Source organism: Pollicipes pollicipes, unplaced genomic scaffold (genome assembly GCF_011947565.3).
Source record: "Pollicipes pollicipes isolate AB1234 unplaced genomic scaffold, Ppol_2.1 Scaffold_5724;HRSCAF=6776_pilon_pilon_pilon, whole genome shotgun sequence".
NCBI lineage: Eukaryota > Metazoa > Arthropoda > Thecostraca > Pollicipedomorpha > Pollicipedidae > Pollicipes > Pollicipes pollicipes.
In genome coordinates, this window is record NW_023596746.1 from 26,058,799 (window position 1) to 26,079,006 (window position 20,208).

The following is a 20,208-nucleotide window of genomic DNA, read 5'->3' on the forward strand; positions in this document are numbered from 1 at the left end:
CGGAGTGTCCGACACTCGACCTGTGCACTAAACCGAGCTGGAAGCCGAGCTGGGGCCCCATGTACGCAGTAGTTATGGCCGTCCTAGGTCGACCCCGAGCCGCCGCAGGGTCCAACACTCGACCTGCGCACTAAACCGAGCTGGGATCCCATGAACGCAGTAAACCACCCGCACATCTCCACCGACCCAAGCAAAGCATGACGAGTCACACGGCCGCGCCCACGCCGTACGTGACGCCTGGCTCGGCCCGAGCGGTCGATTACGGCGCTGCGGGCCCGGGCGTCGGGGAGCGGCGCGCCCGCACGCCCCACTGACCTGACGGCGCCGGCACGCATGTCTTGGTGAGGCCTAGCTGCTGGCCGAGCGCGGTGCCGGGCGGGCAGGGCTCGTTCGACGCCACCACCACCTCGCCGGGCTTCAGCTGGCCAGGCCCGCACTTGCAGAACACGCACTTCTCATTGCGCGACACGAACCCGCAGTCGGGCGGACACTCCGTCTGGCCGGCGCAGAACTCGGTGTCGCTCTCCACTGGGGGTCAGGTCAGGTCGAATCAGCCCCAAAGACACCAAAAGTCGGCAACATTCACCACGGCGGGGGAGGGGTCAGGAAGGGTTGGGTGGGGTCGGGTCAGGGGACGGAGCGCGGGCAGAAATTAGTGTCGTTGCCAAGAGGGGTGGACGGGTTAGGTGAGATCAATTCATGTCATGTTAGGTCACGTCATGCCACGTTAAGTCAGGGGAACGACGGTTTTGCACAAAATATAGTCTTGCTCTTTACTGGGATGGAGTGGGCCAGGTCGGAATGACTAGGCTTGAGGCGAAACTAGGCGCAGCTGCTCATTTGCGTATCTGACATCAATTCAGGCCAGGCAGGATCAATGTGAACCTGTTTGGCAAATAATTGGACGTTATCATCAGATATATCACTTAAGATAAATAAGTAGAGGAAGAGAGAGGGTGGCAATATAAATATATATATATATATATATATATATATATATATACATATCTAGATATCTGGCTTTGTTTTCCTGATATGGGGAGCCTGTTGTAACGCTTGAAAACAGGTAAGGTTTTCACCTTTTTGTGAACGACTGATGTTGCTGTTGAAATGACCAGGCTAAGAAATAAGTACACATGCTGTTCTACGGGTAACTAAGCCTTTCAATATAAAGATTCCACCGGTATGGTTTCTTAGACTCATTTGGACCACTATTTAGCAGGCCACTGTAAGCCTTATGTCATAAGGAAATGTTCGTGCAATGTGTTGTTTGTAGTAAAATGACCATCACGATGTTTCGAACGAGAGCGGAGTCTTTCGGACGAGAACGATTAAGCAGCCCGTCGGTGCTCTTTGTTCGCCATCACTGATGTGATTAGCAACGTTTATTGGATTCATCGGTCGATCTCGTGCGTATTCTGTGGTATCGTATTTCACATAATCGTATTTCATAGCACCGTATTTTTTAAATCACATTTAATAGAATCGTTTTCCATAGTGTAGGATTTCAAAGTATTATACTTTATGGTGTATTTAGTAATATTGTAGTTTATGGGGTGCTTCTTAGCATCGTCTTTAATATTTGTCTGCATTGTGTTGCAACTAGTGCCTGAGTGTCAACGAACCGAACCTAGCAATTTTTGTAACGAGCCGAAGACATGAGAAGCCACCTCATGGACGGACTTCGAGTGAACAAATACAAATACAAATACATGTGCATTGCCTAAGGAACAGTCACGATAGATGAGCCAAACACGGTAGGCGGCGCCCTCTGCAAACCTCTGACGAGAAGGCGTTGCGACACACAACTCAAACACACCCAGAATTGCGCAAGCGCCTGCAAAGACAAAGATTGACAAACACCAAACGAGGCCTTGAAAGCAGCAAAACAAGACAGTTTTGGTTGGGTGCGTGGTCAAACAATGAGAACAATACGCTGAAGCGAGATGTTCAGATCTCAATCTCCCCTCATTAGCGACCACAACTGGATATAGATGGGACCGAGCCGGCCACCAACACCAGCGCCTCCCTAGCCACCCGGCCAAGCCGACTAGCAATGGCGCCGGCTACCAGTGCCAGCGCCTACTCAGCCACCCGGCCCGGCCCACCAGTGCCAGCGTCTCCCCAGCCACCCGGCCCGGCCCACCAGTGCCAGCGCCTTCCCAGCCACCCGGCCCGGTCGGTCAGCGATGGAGCTGGCCACCAGCACTAGCGCTTCCCCAGCCACCCGACCCGGCCGACCAGCGGCGGCGCCGGCCACCAGTAACAGCGTCTCCCCAGCCACCCGGCCCGGCCGGTCAGCGATGGAGCCGGCCACCAGCGCCAGCGCTTGCCCAGCCACCTGGCCCGGTCGGCCAGTGATGGAGCCGGCTACCAGCGCCAGCGCCTCCCCAGCCAGCCGATCTGGCCGACCAGGGTCATTATGTTGACTACCGCTCGGCACACACAGCGAGCCGTCTTGGCTCGCAGCCGGCAGCGTCGGCGGCGCGAAACAAATGTGACGGCGCTGGGCGGCCATCGCCGACAGTCAGCGGACGGACGGGGGGGGAGGGGGGGGGGGGCACTCAGCGGCGTTTACCCCGGGCGTCACGTGCACCGAGCAAAGTTCCTGTCGTGTGTGCTGTGTTTGCGTTTGACGAAATGGCTGTTGGCCTCGAGTTTGAGGAAAACGGAAAAGGCCAAATCACCATACCACTGTTTGAGCCCGGCAGGAATACGTGCTACGCATCACAAGTTCTTTATGTTGCTAAGGGTTCGGCATTCGGACAGGTTTTTATTTTTGAATATTTGGTTGAATGAATTGCTTATTCAAGTAACGTTGAGGGATCCTTGCTAAAAAAGTAGTAGCAAGGCATGTAGGATACACATGCATCTTCCCACCTACGTGGACCGAGCTATGGAATACTGTCAATTGTTTAGGTTTGTGCAAATACACATACGCAGGAGCACAACACAGCTAACCCCACTGCAGGTGAAATTTACAAACTATCACAAGTGTCTCACATCTCAGCTAATGCAATCGCCCGATCTAAATTAGTGACGAATGTTTGATATCGAGAAGAATGGCTTTGAGCAAGAAAGGTCCAGTGACAGATATGCCATCAATGTCTGCACATGAATAAATGCAGCCACTAACGGGATCCTATGAGCTGAATACATTCCCTAGGCGTGCGTCAATGTGTCGTAAGATCTCATGAACCATGTTTTCGTGACTGCCACGCCTAGAGATAAACCAGAAGCGTGTATTGCATCGTGTACCGCGTGGAACGCGCGCGCCAATGTGGAGTGAAGGGATCGCGAATGCAGGTTTTCACCCTGTCGTGCCGATTGTGCTGTCGCAACCGACCCTTCTCAGTAGATCTGGGTTTTTCCAATAATTTGGACTAATCAGATGACTGCGAATGGTCAAATTGTGTGTTCCGATGGTAGATGGCTTAATGGCAGTAGAGCAAGATTCATCTGGATGACGATGTTAACATGAGATAACCGGAACTGAGGATACAACGCACGGCACTACATAAACACAAGCATGTGCATTATGCCACGGACTATGGTAACATGAAATGGCATTGCCTGATGTTTGACGTTCATTTTACAGGAAAGGAGCCAAGCCGTTTGCTGACGTAAGGCATGGGTTATGGATGAACATCACGACATCAGAGCCATTCCCGCGCCAGTGATACTCCTGCAACTGGTATCATATACAATAATGGCATCAGCGTCACTTTTACACCACTGATGCTCCTGTCGTTGGTGTCATATATAATAACGGCATCAGAGCCACTCCTACACCACTGATGCTCCTGTCACTCGTGCCACATACGATAATGGCATCAGCGTCATTTTTACACCACCGATGCTACTGTCCTTGGTGTCACATATAACCCTGGCTAACCATGGCATCAGAGTCCCTTCTACACCACTTATACTCCTGTCATTGGCGTCAGATATATTGCGACTCCATGGAAAATTTAAGCTGCCCCATCTTTATCCGACCTGCCCCACCCGAGAACATCGGTGCCCCCATTCACACATGGCACGTGCAATTTGGAACGCGCCGCCAAGAAGTATGATTGGTGGTAGTGAGTGCATGATCAAGGGATCCGGCATGTTGCGGATGAACGTAGATTATCGGCGCTGCAAAATGTGGTGCCTGAACCAGTGGGGTAGTGTTGCAATGCATGGCCGAGGCATTTCGCTGCTCTGAAAATATCCTTTTGCAGCCCGCAACCCTACGTGGCTAGGTAGGGCGGAGGTGAGAATACAATTATCACCACGGTGTCGTTGTTGTTGGGTTGTCTCTTCGCGCGGCATGCTTGCTGTGTTGTGCATCTTGAAACTCATCACAACGTTTGGCAGAACCTACCAGTGGCAAATAGAGATAGTGTCCACGCACCTATTTCGAGCCAACGTACCACACCCCGCTTCCTCATTTGCCAACGGCGCAGTTTTGTGTCTGGCTGTTCGTTTTCCATGACAGCGCGGTACCAATTTGCCGGCAAATGCGATGACTTGCGCGGCGTTCCATCTGAGTGAGCGCATGGCAAAACCTGCGCGAGAGTTAGTCACGGGTAGCACCTGCGTCGGGGCGTGCCGAACAGGGAGCGCATGACATTACCGGCGCCATCGCTTGCTACACTTTGTTAGCGCCTGCGTCGTGGCCCAAAGCCCCCTGCGTCATCGGAAGCTTCTATTCCGCAGCTCCAATGCGATTTACTCGCATAATAATGCGCATCGGTGGCTGCAAAACATGCTTTGTGTGTAGGGTCGTTTAATGAGGGTGTTTTTGGCGGGATGATTCCTGTTCCAGCGTTGGTGGTTTAATGATGTTTTGACCATCGCGGGCGCTTGTTTACGCACGCAAGGCCAATTTCGTCTGATGCAGGTACGTTCAAGGTTGCACTAAATAATGTATCGTAACGTATACATTTGCATAAAAGCACCGGGAAGTGTAAACGGTCCAAAGAAGCACAGAATAGGAAACACATTTGCAACATCATGAGGTAGCGTCTATTACTGGCAGCATCGGCAGGAGAAAACATGCCCTGTTTCATACGATGCAAAAATTTCGGAGACCAACTGAAGGCAACATCTCACAGGTTGCGTTTTCTAAAGATGGTTGCAATGCATTTTCTTGGTCAATAGGTATGTTTTAAGACACTTCCGCGTGCAATTTTCATTTAAGATGGGCGGTAAAACCTTAATAAATGCAGGGGCCCATCATCACTGCTTGAGAACATTTGCGGGCGCCTCATTAACGCTGCGCGATGACGTCATTAAGTCGCATGGGCCCGCGCGGCAGGCGTTGCATGGCAACGTCGACTGCGTCGTTAGGAGGCATTAGTCACGCAGAAATGTCGTGGTCTATCCTATGATGATGGCTATCTGGTTAGGGCCAGTGTCGTGCCCAATATGAAACTACGCCTGCTATCACGTGCAGCTCCTTCGATGCAACTGAACATCGCCGGCACACCTAAGTGCCTATGGATGTACTAAAAAGCAAACTTTTCGTCCGCTTTATTCAATAATACTTTTGAGCCCAATTCACTGTCACTGGCACATGCAGAATCTGTGCCGCTCTGTGCAGTTTGAATGCTACCATTCAGGATTTAAACGACATTCTTCAACCATAATCTTGTTTACAAAGTGGACCTGACTTCCGCACAGGCAGCAGAGGTTTCCATGATGTACTGACGGGGGAGGGGGGGGGGGGGGGGGTTCAGGGGCGAAGCCAGAATTTGCGACGGTGGTGGGAGGAGCTACCATGATTTGCGACAGGAGGGGAGCGATTTTTAAGATGGTACCGAATGGTACCGAATGTGTCAATAGGCTATCGATGGTGGTTTGTCCTGGCACATTAAACAGTTCTTTCAGCTGCGAACTGCACATGTTCAGTCGGCTATACGCGAGCCTCGTTAAATAATAATCGCTGTTGGGCTCTTCATGCTGCTGCCCATGGTAGTGTCTAAGGATTCTAAACCAAATTAGCTTTCTTGATCAGCAAAGTCCAGAATTGCATGCAATGATGCCACGGTAAAAACTGCGACTGCTGTGCCTAAAAACTAGGACTTGAACCTGACGCGCAGGGGGGGGAGGGGGGGGGGGGGAATACGGACTTGATGAGCCTTGGGGGCCGTGCCACTGCTATCGCGTATTCTTCCGTCGGGAAGCAGCGGCGGCGGCGCCAGCTCCCTGGGGTAGCCCATGCACTGAAATGGGACCATGAAACGGGGCCATCCAGACAGATCCGTGATGATGGACAGGAGTGCAGCGAAGAGCGAGGGGGAGGGGCTCAGTCCAGGCCGGCTGCTTTTCGTCCTGTTGCCACAGAGCGCTCCTCTCAGCATGTTGAAGTCGGTATGATTCCGTCCCACCAAGGCCCCTTTCCTCTTAAAGGTCCTCTCCTCGCACATCCGTGCTCCTGGCGTCACCCACACGGCACCTGACGCATTGGAGGTGCAGTAGAGGATGTGAGTGCTGTTGATGGCATCACCTCTGATGGTGTTTGCCAACAAGCAAGGCCGCGCCGTTCGACTGGAGTCTGGCACAGCCTTCCCCAGCACAGACCAGCGTCTGGGCCAGCCAGACAGTCTGCCAACGAAAACCTGCAGTGCCTCCAGATCCAGGCACTGTCACGGCCCGTAGCCTGGATGTATTGCCGTTTGTTTTCCGATAATGATAAAGATGGTGACGAATTCCAGCAATATTGTCACAAAGAAAGGATGCTCACTGCGCAAGGCGCAGAGTTTGTTGCAACCCTGGGTGGACACCCATAAAATATTTGGGTATGATTGCTTGTGTTCCTTACCCAAATGGCCCGGTTTGATCAGCCCATGTATGATTCATGTCACACAAAAGGTAAGTGGAAGACATCGGTAAGATGCACGCAGCACAGTACTCGTAGGCCGTTGACCGTTCCTTTCACCGGTCAGGGTTATGTCACGCTGGACTACAAAAGTGTAGATGCGTATAAAAACAAGGGTGTGCGTGCCTAAGTCCAAGACGTTTTGCCTGTCGCAAGGACAGACAAGACTGCTGACATGTGTTACGGGTCTGATTGATGCGTCTGTTAGTTAAGTCAAAATGACTGTTCGTTGTGTCACGGATCCGAGATCCAGCTGTGGTGGGATCGGCAGTGCGTGCGGACGACGCGGAGACCGCCTTTTAGCAAGCAGCAGCGATGCCTACAGTGCCCGCTCTGGACGAAGTCGACCAGGACGGCGGGGTTCACGAGCTGGACGAGGACAAACTGCGTGGCGATGATGGCGAGAGGAACCAAAATGACCTCCGCTGTGGCGACAAGGTGGACGGGGTTAGCGGGAATAGTCCACATTCAATGTGTTAAAGCAAGCATCAGATATGATGAAATCAGCTTACTTACAGCTATTGGTGTACTTTAAAGTGGAAAAGGCTGCTCTAGACGACAAAATTTCTCTATTTAGTAGGCATGTTCCTCCATACGTCATTGCGTGATTGCGTCATCATGCCTTTCAAAACATTGATCGGGAGCCAACTGGCGTCCGTTATATTTCGAAATTGTGCATAGCAACCCGGATATGAACGACTCGACAATTATGTTTTCACTGGCCTTGATCGCCTCATAACCAATGTAATGACAGTGCTTGAATGACGCTATTATGGCGTCATGGATGTTAGGGTGAAAATGCACCGGATGATCTTCAGGATGGCTGTTTTAGTTCAAAACCCCATGCAAATGTGGAACACTCCCTTTAGCATCGAGCTCGAGGCCTTCGTAGCCTTCGTAGCCGGGTTCATGGTGGCCAAGTGCAAACACCCCGACCCAAGCATGGCACTGTTGACCTGGGAGGCGCCATTCAGCTGTGTGCCAAACAGTTGGATATGCACGTTCAGTAGGGCTGGTCTGATGGCACGGCCGCCGGTCTGCGTCAGCGTTATTGATGTTTTCGAGGTCGCGATCCAGCTGGTGACGGGCCAGGTCTTGGGATGAGACATCGATGTCGTCGGCCGCCTCACGAAGCTACTGCTGTGAAAAATCTTCCCCCCTGAACGAGCGGATCGCACGGAAGCTGGAAACGACGTGCATCCATTTGCACCTTAGATGGTTTTATCAGGCTAGGGCTGAGCGGATTGCTATCAGGTGCGCAGCTGAACAGGTGCGACTGTACATACGCTGTGCAAAGTGAATATCGTTGTAATATTCTTTTTTGGTTTGCATGCATATGTGTCTGACTGGGGCATAGACCGCTCCTTCGCAGAGAAACGTTTTGGCTTCTTAAGACCGGCTCTTTATGTCTCATAACTATAAATTAAAGCTTAAAATATATAGTTATGTTCCCCGCGTCCCCCTCTCCACTCACCCCTGTGTGTTCTGCGTCCTTGCCAAATGTGTGTAATGAAGTATGTGCTGTGCACAAGAGTCGTTTTTAGTCAAATGAGGTGAATCATGAATCATAGGTGTGTTCGATGAATTGGCAGTGTGGCGTGACGGATATGGTATTGATTAACGTCATGCGTCAAGACCTTCGGAGGCTCCGTGGCATGGTTGACGCAATACAAAATACTGCAATGTCCACGATGCTCTATTCCCTACCGGGCATGAGAAAGCACACCACCTTGGTCCTCTCAAACCATCTCAGTCGCACACCAGTGCGACCCGGTGCGTCACTATGCGCAGTACGGAGGTGCAGCGCGGCAATCCAGATGATGACCCTGGTGTCGCTCAGCTCCTCCTTTGGCAGCGGCCCAACCTTGGGCAGGTTCGCCAGGTTGGTTCTGAGCAATTGCAGGCCGGTCAACTTCAGTGGATCTCCATAAACCCAATTTTTGCCATTCTCAGAAAGTGGGGGTGCCATGGCACACGGGCTCTCGGTTCCCACGCCCATGTTCGCTGTTTACACCCAGCGTAGCAAAAAATCCCCTTTCCATGGTCCCTCAGAAGACTCCCTTAAGTGTCATATGGCGAGCACCAGATGCGAATGTTCATGTGTACCGGTGCGGCGGACGCGACGGTAATGCAGGCGGTGCCGCGATGCCAAGCTGCAATTTTGTGACGCTACAGTAATAGTGACGGGCAAAATCCCCGAGTGGGCATACCTCATTGCACGGCGTCGGATAAATGACGACCAACAGCTATATAGAACGCTCTACATTTTGGTGACACATGTAACTTCTCTCGTTGCACCACCACTTCCACTGCAAAGCGCAGACAGACGGTGTCAGGATGAGACGCATCAGTTGAAAGAGGTTGGTCGAACACCGGCGGTTAGGTTATTCGCGGGATATTCAGATGCTCAGGCCATTGGCAAAGCGCCCCCGGTCACATCGATGGCAACTGGCAGTATGAAACAGCATCAATCCGAGGACCACGGAATCAGATTTTTTCAGTTAGCCGGATTGGATCTTGAGGATCCTAATTGAGATTGGATTTGGAGATGGATTTTCATTGCTCGTTTCGGTGAGGACATGTTTTTCCATTGTGGTTTTCTTAATTTTGGCTTATTTATATTTGGCTGCGTGGATTTAAATTGGAGCAACCTTAGAGAACAAACCCCGATCTGGGCTGGATCTAAATTCTACCCGGCAGGATGGGGATATATATGACCTGGGGCAGTCATCCGTTCGGCACTCAGTAAGCTGGGGATACGCTAATACGCCCGCCATAAGCAATATGATCCGTGGCTTGGCTTGCTTGGATTCGAACCTCCTTCGGCCGTGATTGATAGTTGCAGAGCAAATGAATTAACTGCGGAGAGAGGTGGAGGATGGAAAGTGACCACCGTCAGTTATCAATGCCACCGAGCCTGATCCTTCACCAGGCCCCCAACGGCGGGGCGGTTTGTCGTTCTCGGCACCTATCGCAAACACCTATTGAGGGCTGCAGTGAGACCGACTCATGGCTGACGACCGCGGCGGGATCCTTGTGATACAGCGCGTAATACGATGACCCACGTAAGTTGTTGAATCGCGAGACAAAAAAAGTCGAGAGGTGATTAATCCAGACTTGAGCCGACGATAACAAAGCTTGGATAGGCAACTGTACTACCAGATGAGACCTCGAGGTCGCCTGACCGGGTGGGGTACCGGGTCAGCCGTCACCTCCGCCCCCGCCGCCTCACCGGGCGACCAACTAACCTGGGACGGCCCGAGCGGCCACAGCCAGCACGCACAACGTCAGTAGCACCCGCATCATCGTGCGACACTGCCCCGGCCCGACGTCCGGACGCGCTATATAGCCGCGGTCCCCGCCGCTCCAGCTGCTCTGCCCCAGGCGCGGCGGCGCGCGGCGGGCGCGTTCCGCCCCGCGCGCAGCGGCGGAACGCGCCCGCCGGTACCCGCGAGCTTCAGCGGGCGCAGTCCGTGGAGGCCCCCGCGCGGAGGGCTGGGACACCACACCGGCCGAGTGGTCCTTGGCATGAGAAGATTTGAGAAGATTGCAAGACGGCAAGTGCGGGTTTTCGCCATGGCATAGTACAATACGCAGAACGTTGCGCCGTCCTCTCTTGAGCCATGCGCCTTTTTGTGTTGGACTTTATCTCTATCTCTGTGCGTTGCAATTATTGTGTGAAGCTTTGGCTCTACGTCGGTTCTTTCGGACGTAACCAAAGAACCCCCTGTACTTTACCGGTTAGCCCAATTGGTAGAACATTGGTCTCGTAATCAGGGGACCCTGGTTCAATTCCGCGGTTCCGAGGAGAGAAGTCGGTTCATGGCACGTAAAGGTTCAAAGCGAACCATTGCCCAGTCCTAAGGGCTTACCTGACGACGGCCGAAGAGTTAAGTGGCCGAAATGTGATATACATACTAACAAGCCAGACGAGGACGAAAGTTCGCACAATTGTTCCGTCCGTTATAATAATGTTTTGCGTCAGTCCTTCCATTAACCTGTAAATAGGTACATGGTGTATACAGGTGTATCTGCAAACAGGTGTAAATAGGTGAAAATAGATGTGTGGTGGAATGGCTGAATGAGCTGACGGTACTAGCTGACGACAATCCAGCTTTGAGACCTTACCCTGGCCGCACCAAACAATTTTCGGGATTTGTTCTGGCACTACTGGACTTCCGTCGTCATTTTGGGCACGTCCAGCTTAGCAGTTATCATGAAACAAACTAAGTCTAAAAACTAAGGCTGCACATGAACCGAGCCGAAAGCAAATCAAACCTACAACTTCTTATCTTGTAGTGTTTCCGAGTGCAGATAGTCCTGGAAGATCTAGCTCGGAATATGTGCAGGGATCCGGCAAAAACCAAGCCTCCGTCTGAAGTTATGCTGAGAGATCGGACAAGAACAGTAAGTCATGCCGATAATTTAGCGAAAACCGGTATCCAGTATAAGGTCGAGAGAATCAGCTAGAACCATGATACAGGTACCAGATCTCGGGAACCGGCAGGAACATTGAATCCTTGTCAGGCACCAGTGCGTATGTGCGTGGTGCACTCATGCCGCGTATATCGCGCAGGCAACTGTTGGAGAGAGTTTGCAGCATATCTTGTTTCGGATGTCATGCCTTTAATGGAAGGTAATTTTCGCATTGTAATTCGAGCTGGTGTTAACAATTGAGCCAATAAGGAGCAGGCATGGGCAGATGGCGCTTTATGAGTAAATCAATGTGAACCAGAAACCAGAGGTTGGTGTTTGTAAGGAACCGGTGAGAACCGAAAACCGGGCTCTAGTCTTTGTAAAGGAGCCAGTGGGAATAAGGATCCTGGATCTGGTGTTGATGATAGAACCAGTATGAACAAGAAATCTGCTTCTGGTGTTGATGCGAAACAATGGCGAGCCAAAATCCGAGGTCTGGTGTTTGACCCACGACACCAACAGGAACCAGGACACTCCATGTTGTGCTTTGGAAAGTCAGTGGGAACCAGGACCCAGGTTCCGGTGTGCACAAAACAACCAATAGGATCCAGAAACCAGAGCTGGTATTAGTGAAAACCCGCTCGGAACCATGTAACGGTCTTAATTGCACGAGGACAGTGGGAACTAGGAGTCAACGTTGGGAGCCACACACATGTCTGGTAAAGAAATGGTGAAGGAGATATTAGGTTTTCAGATTCATCATGGTTCTCAGTCATCGTCGTCAAACACCATGGTTACTCTAGCGGAAGACGAGACACAAAGAGAGCCTGCGATTTTTCAACCTAGTGCTCGTGATAATCATGACTCAGCAGAGTCAAGTCCAAATGCATATGCAGCACACGTCGCCACTTTGCTAATTCCCAATCATGGTCCAAATAGCTCCTTATTATTTATAACTTAATGACTGAGATTCCAACTGTTAATTTCCCTGGCGTCATTCCGCAATCAATTCTAATTTCGTCGACCCGGTGACAGTAATTAGCTGGAAACCTGAAAAATGGCACATCATCCTGAAACGCTACGCTTAGTTTAAACTACAGCTTACTATTCGAAGTTCATAGTTATCAAACGAAGGTAGTTGCTGGGTATGTCATTGCATATGAATCGGTATCAGAATGGAGTACATAGTTTGTTATGCCCCAATGTGATACGCAAGCAAGAGGTAGATGATTACAATCGGTACTGACTTAAGAGTAAAACACATTTACCATGCTGGATCTCACTCAAGGGGGAAAATTTAAATGTCTAAATCGAGGCTGAGTGCGAGCTGTTTGACTGTTTTGTGGCATGCTTGGATCAGCATCACCACTCATCATGTGCTGCGGTACCTTCTACCGAATTTTCTAGCTTTCGGAGAGCTGAGGTATGAGTTGGTCCATCGAGCATTCACCCGTTGCTTACCCATTACAACCGATTTAATCCACTGTTGGCTTAGAGCAAGGCGACAGCCCTTTCTTGAACAAGTTGCGTATATCTGTCTTATGGGTCTGTCGCGCAGCCTAGCATGCTAGACAAAAATCGGCGTCTTGTGCAATTTTGGCGTTTCATGTCACCTTCACCTAACCTGTCACCTAAATGTCACCTTAAATGTCCATGCCGTCACCTGACTGAACATTCAAGTCGTTATTTGAATTGCCTTCGATGTTGCGATTTCTGTAATCTCCATTATTGCTCTGTTTGCCATAACAGAAACATATTTTTAGGCATGGGACGGAACAAGGGCATTGGGTGTTTCAAGTAAAAGCTCACAGAGCCGAATATGGAATGTTTTGTATAGCCGTTTCATGTTCAAATGAATCAATGAATTAGTTTCATGTAACGTGAATGATCAACCATGTTCTTTGAGCTTTCGTCTCATAGGATAGAACTGATTTCACCAACTCCTCAGCAGTCGACTGTGGGGTCCTCAGCCGTTTCCAGTTCGTGATTCGTGACTCCAGCATTGGGATATACATTAAGAGATTTATTCATACCCGTGCCGGCTCCTACAGCCGTGCCTGGGCGGTTCAGATGCTCGTTCGCAACTAAACGTGGCTAGACACAAGCACCTTCGACTAAGAAGGATGCTTTTCTCAGCTAAAACCAAAACTGAAACACAACCACCACTCAAAGACCATAATTGAAGGATAGCAGGCTTCTTCTGAAGCGCGTTAGTTGGTTACCAACAAACCCCGCCATGTATCTCAGTCTCCTTGTTGGCATGGTGCGGAGCCGGGACGCTCAGACGATCCCATTGCACGTGTGGCGCGGCACTTGCAGCGCACGGTGCTGCACTGCTTTATCCCTGTTCCAAACATCCATCTGATGAAAACGCGCCTCCCTGAAACTGGAACGAATGCTTCCCGTAAACTCATAGCTTTTTATCGCGGCTATTGGCCACGCGGGCTGTCGCCACATGCTCGGACGTGCTGACAATCTGGTATATAACCTGGTATATAACGAAGTGTGAGCTCAAAACCGCTACATGGTCGGCGCATGAAGAGTTGGTGAATTGAATTACGTCCTTTGAGGCGAAAGCGCAATGAACAGCATTAGCTGATTAGTCCATCAAACATCAAGCGTAAAATGGTCGCACTATCCGCGATAGTGTTGCTAGCTAAAAAAAAAAGTGTTTACGATGCTTGGCAGTCTGCAAAGCAAGCAGTTTTGTACTGACTGCACACGAGTGCGAGGTACAGCGAGCAGAGTTCCGGTGCGGGTCGATCGAGGTGTCACAAGCAAGAGAAGGCAGCTGGGCAAGATTTCAAAATCCAGTTTGCCTTGGAAGATGTTTAGCACGTTTGCACGTTCGCAGCCATCACTCGTTTGCAAATTACGCAGCTATCACTGCTCTTCAGTTGAATTTCGTTCTCCTGGTACCGACTTGGGGGACCGAATAAAGCGACCAGGTGCTCGATCGCCCCTACTCACTTGTCAGAGACATGTGAAGCGAAGGTTAGTTTGGTATCCAGCGTCACGCCAAGGTCCCTAATTTTGGACACACGTTCAAGCTTATTTCTATCAATAGCATAATCTGTCTGGACGGAAGCCCGCCCGAAGGTCATCGTGAACGTACGGGTTTTTACAGTTTACAGGGTTGAAGGTCAGCCCCACTTGACCGACCACGCCACCAGATGTTCGAGATTTTTCTGCAAGAGCAGGTCGTCAGCTGGGGGCGTAATTTTGGGGAAGATTTTTACTTTTTCGGCACACAAAAGTCAGCCAGATTTAATGACGCACGAAAAATCGCTAATGAACAGCAAAAAAAAAAATTAGAGGAGCCAGGTGATCCGGGTGCCCGAGGACGCCAGCTTCCAACTGGAAGCTTTTCCGTTGACGACAATCCACTGACGTTTGTCGGAACTATGTCAGGCAAACCACTGTAGTACATATTCGCTCAAATGGTATCAGCATTTAGCTTGAGGATTAGGAGCTCATGATTAACGCTGAAAAACAGCCGAGTAATCAGTGTGAATCGCATCCGTCTGGTATCCGTCTGACATAGCCTTCCAAGCCGACTGAAGGTAAGCACATAAGCTCGTGCTGCACAAGCGCCTAGGAATAAAACCATGCTGACGAGGGTACAACACAGGCGAGACGTAGCGGGAAGTAGCTCATCATACGCAACCCTCATCATCATCATCCTAGGATCCTCCCGAAGAGAAGAAGTAGTGATGTGCTTCTGCAATCTGACGGCTCCTTTGTCGCCTTTCTTGGAAATGGGTGCGATGTTCGCTTGCTTCCACCTCTCCGGGAAGACACCAGAGGTTATACAACAGCGAGAGGTTAATTTTCAAAGAGAGGTTGCAACTCTTGGTAAGAGGAGCAATTAAGTCGTCTGCGCACTCGGTGATTATGCGGACACTAATATTGTCAGTTCCACAGGCCTTGTTGAGACCGGCCATAGTTACCTGCGGATCGCACGGCTACCTCAGAGACTCTCAGTTGGCTTGGTGATGCGACTGGGTAGCACGGTGTATCTGGGGGTTGCACACGAAGATTAGCAAATCGCGTAGAAAAGGCGTCATTCAACACGGTGGCGCGAACCAAGCCATCCGACACTAGAGTCCGTTCAGAGTTATACGAGAGTGGCGATGTGCATGGCTCTTTTGTGACACACTTTTAAAAACGACCAGTACCGCTTGGGGCTAGTCTTGAAGTCGTTGGTGAGTCCATGCAGATATTGAGAGTACCTGGATTTGGACGCGGACTTAAAATTACGTCTTCTGTACGCAAACGCAGCCGTGGACTGTTGATGCAGTCCACGTCATCCGCTGGTACAGCTTACCTCGGGTACGGAACAGTCTTCGCCATCCGCTGGTACAGCTTGCGTCGGGTATGAATTAGCCTTCGCCATCGCCTGGTACAGCTTGCCTCGGGTGCGGAACAGTTTTCGCCGTCCGCTGGTACAGCTTGTCCCGGGTACGGAAAAGTCTTCGCCGTCCGCTGGTACAGCTTGCCCCGGGTACGGAACAGTCTTCGCCATCCGCTGGTACAGCTTGTCTCGGGTAAGAAACAGTCTTCGCCATCCGCTGTTACAGCTAGCCCCGGGTATGGAGCAGGCTACGCCGTTCTCTCGTGCATCTTGCCGCGGGCACGGAACAGTCTGCAGCTTCTGACAGCATTTTTGACAGCGCGTTATGGATATGCATGCATTCGTTTTCCCAAGTTTCAACTGCTCACTCGTAATGCACCACTTTTTCCTGCGTGCACGAGGCTATGCGTATAATCACGGGGAGATTCCCATCTTGACAAGACCGCCGAATTTCAAGAGGAGTCACCCTTGGAATCACCCACCGGGCCTTGGAATCGCCCGCTGCAAGGCCTGCGCCCAAAATTATGACAAGGCGTTCAAAAGGTTGATAGTTTTTTTAATTCAAATATTTAATCCTCAACATTTTCGGACCAACCAGGAAAGTCCCGATGGGTTAGAGGCCCCCACCATCCCCCGCCCCAAAGAAGTTTAAGAACATATTAACATCAGGGACGGTGGAAACGAGAACTTTTACCCGTACCCTTGTGCCAATTCAACGGTGCCGCTGTGACGCTGCATGACAAGTCACGTTCAGATCACGTTCTCCTGATCTCATTACGCAGAGCTTTTGCCGTGCCTTGCTTTTGCCATGCACGCGGTCCCAGGCATCACCAAAAGTGAAAAGAAAGAAAAGAATGGGAAGGGGTATAGCTAGCCTATGTGCACACATACCGGCATAGGTAAGTACCAGGGTGTAGTTTCACACTATGTTGCTGGATTCCAACCGCTAACTGTGAGAAGTAAAGAGGGTCAAATGGTAGACAAACCTATTATGTAATGTCTTGGGAGTATGTTTAGACAATTGTCATGCTCAGACCCCTCCCCCTCCCTTTCTTATTTTATTGAAGTACATCCCCGACGCATGCATGCAAACAACCAAATTAGGGCATTATCTTCCCACATGCGGCCCATGTATGGGAAAGACAGCATACAAATAGCTTGTCAAGTTGTGACGCGAGCCAAGTTTGTCTTTGTCGTGGCCTAAAAATGGAAACACCAAACAGACTCGGTCAAGTGACATAACGTAAACGATATTTTGCCACGCCAAGAAACGAGGCTGGGATGGACTGCTTCGCTCCAGGAATGTTTGTTCGTCAGCAACAGAAGCCTGATGTTTCCCACGAAGAGAACACCTCCGCAGAATGCTCTTAATCATCCACTCTCCAGAATTGCCGTCGGCGCCTACCACAGCGGGGGCCCCAGACTGCGTCACGGCCAGCCCGGCGGAAGTCTCCGTTCGCAACTGAGAGCGCCGCCCGCCTGTATCAGCAGCGCCATTTTCTTTCCAGGAGGTCCTCTACTGAGTCCACCTCGCGGACACACAACGGCAGCGCGGCTGAATGCTAAACGCCGTCGATGGATCTAACCGGTCCCGACTCACCCGCCGTCCGTGGGTCCGATCCATCTGCCGTGTGCGGTGCTGACTCACCTGCCGTCCGTGGGTCCGGCCCGTCTGTCGTGTGCGGTGCTGACCCACCTGCCGTTCGTGGGTCTGACCCATCTGCCGTGTGCGGTGCTGACCCACCTGCCGTTCGTGGGTCTGACCCATCTGCCGTGTGCGGTGCTGACTCACCTGCCGCTCGTGGGTCTGACCCACCTGCCGGTCCGGTCGCGGCCCAACGCACTGCTGACTGCGCGCCTGAACCACCTGCCGCCCGTCGGTCTAACCCACCTGCCAGTCCTCAGTTGCATCCTCTCGCAGTCGGTGGGTTTGGCCCGCCTCCCGCCCGCGGGTCTGACCTGCCCGCTGGCCGGCGGGCCCTATCGACGGGCGGGCGCCGCCAGAGTGCCGCGTCACCGGCGCGAGGTCAGGCGGCGTGCGTCCCGCCACCTGCTCCCGCCGAGCTCGCCCGTCGCCACGCCATGGAAAAACCGGCCGGCGACTGCGGTATCGAGATCGGCCGGCGACGGTGGCGTGCCTCGCCCGGCGGACGAGCGCCGACTATTAAGTGAGGGGAATGGACGCGGCGTGACAAACAGCTGACAGCGGCTCCCAGCTCGGCTCGGAGTGCTGAGCGCACAGTCATCTTGTGGGCCAATTTACTCTGCTGCGCCTCGGGGGATGACAATTTGTCAGCTGATGCGGTGCCATTGAAGACCAAGTGAACCTCTCAGTGCAATCGCGATGTCACTGTAAGACAACGCAGATGATGTTCTGCTGGTCTGTTATTGCTTGGTGCAGATACTGAAGCCTCGCCTACACCTACACAGATAACATTCGCTGTCCTTTATTCTCTCATTCTCTATCTGTTACTGGTTCTTCAAGTAGCGCAGACTAATGACAGCCCTGATGCCACGTATTGCGCTCATTTGTTGCCTTCGTGCCTGCTCTCTTTGTATTGACCCCCGCCCCAATTAGGCAACTGCGCCCAAATTATCGCTGACCTATGGAGCATCCACTGCGCCTGTACTGACGTCAACAAATGTTCTTAGCATTTATGTTACGAGGCGGCGGCGGCTTTCGAGGAACACTGCACGGCGATCTATGGCCGGCGCGGGCGTCGGGTGGCGATTTTGGGGTGATTCCGCTGAACGCCCGAGATGGGCCAACATTGTTCATTGCCATACGTCATAAATATATTATTAAAACACATAATGACACAACCAATGTGATCAGAATTGAACGACGAAGATGCGTTTTTACGTTTCGTGTCACGAGGATGTATGGTCTCGTACATGTGAGTATGCAAATCTGAAAGTTCGATGTTCCGCAAAAAAAACATCTTTGATCGGGCATAATGGGTTAATCATTGACCTAGTACCATAACCTTACTACAAATTGCGAGGTCTCAATGCAACCAATCTTCTGGTGCTCCCCGCCAAGCTTAGTCTTTTACACTGGAAATGGGCCCGCTTTGACGTCACAATTTTTAAAATTCAGAAATATGTCTCACTGCTTAATTGCACCATTGACCTTTTTATGGCGTCACAGCTGCATAATTTTGCGCTACACCAATGGGAAGGGGTATCACCGGCAGAGATCTCGCACCTTTTAAAACAAGCTAAATAAAGTTGTCCCAGTGCGCAGGTCATACAATACTGGCATCATTAAACATTGGTAACTTAGTCAAATTGGTGCCGGACATTTATGAATGCATCTAGTGTCGTGCTTCAACTCCCTCGGCCATGCCGTCACAATAAATGCCTTTTTGTTCTGAAGAAGTTCTCTAAATGCTTGCTATTGGATCCTTTGATCGTTGTTCTTTCTCTGAGTTTCTCCTGGTAGTAACTTTCCTTTATATACGGTGTACAATCCGCACATAGATATGCACAGGCTTGACCCTCGTTCTGGTGGGAGGAGGTCGATACGGCCTCTCCCTCCGTGAAGTTGTCCTCCTCGGTATGTGGTATGTCGTTCAATGATGATCAAAATAGAATCCACAATGTTTTCCGTTAGCACTCCAGCCAACACACTAAACCTTACGAAAATCTCGGAGTGAACGAACACATGAGAACACTTGAACGGGTGAAAATAGGCTGGAAGTGTCCACTCTGTGGTGTCGATATACTATTGTTGCTGCAAATGTCGCAATCGACAGATCTGCGACGTTAATAGTACTCTGCGTTTTTGTTCTAGTTAAAAACGGCTTTGCATTCCCATTGCGCTCCAAAACAAGTTTGGGGCCAAGGAGGGCAAAATGGCCAAGCTTTCTCCAAATTTCATGAAACACGACGGTTTCCCCCAGTGGGACACATTTCTCTATTACAGATGAGGGGTGAATCAAGTCTCGGACTGAATACCAAACGACACCCCTGACATGGGGTTTGCTGAAACGGGACATAATATTTCTGCTGCAGTGACTTATATAAGGCTGTAGTGCTCCACGACAAAGCTAATACTTTAAAACGTTATACCTGCCATCGAGATTTTGCTACTAAAACTACTGCTCGTGCTCATACGCCAAGTACCACAGATCCACAAAATAACTTTAAAAAATGAATACAAAATTAGTATCGGCCACGAGCGTTCAATTGCAGTATTAACCGGTTGGGGTTCCGTCTCAACCTACGCATTTTTCTTACACTCCTGCAAGGTGTGCACGCATTTTACACTCCTGCAGTATAGGGCGGAGACGGGCTCTGGACTTCAAGCTTTGTCTTGTAACATGCATGTCGCGTCCAGGTGTATGCCTGGGAAAGGATATCGTGCATGAGGTATGACTGCAAATGTTTTTGCAGTAAAAGTAGTGACGGGTATGAGTTTTTGAAACATAAATTTTGTCATATTTGTGTCATAAGTTTGTTAATGTTGCGTGTAAGTTTTGCAATGCAATTGATGTAGTGTAAAGGCAATGACCGTACAAGTTTTCCATTGCAGTTGATGCCGTGTAAAAGTAAGGAACGCATAAGTTTT

The 20,208-nt window shown here is 50.8% G+C and overlaps 1 protein-coding gene across 3 annotated transcripts in view; it reads right to left on the minus strand.

Moving 5' to 3' along the window:
- LOC119102584 (SCO-spondin) overlaps nucleotides 1–10,203 on the minus strand; it is a 32,078-nt gene extending 21,875 nt beyond the window's left edge. For all 3 annotated transcript variants that reach the window (XM_037226008.1, XM_037226007.1, XM_037226006.1), the window contains exons 1-2: nucleotides 10,114–10,203; nucleotides 316–528 (exon numbers count right to left, since the gene is read on the minus strand). The gene's annotated coding sequence lies outside the window, so the exon portion shown is untranslated. The remainder of the gene's footprint in view (nucleotides 1–315; nucleotides 529–10,113) is intronic.
- Nucleotides 10,204–20,208: the final 10,005 nt, after the last annotated feature.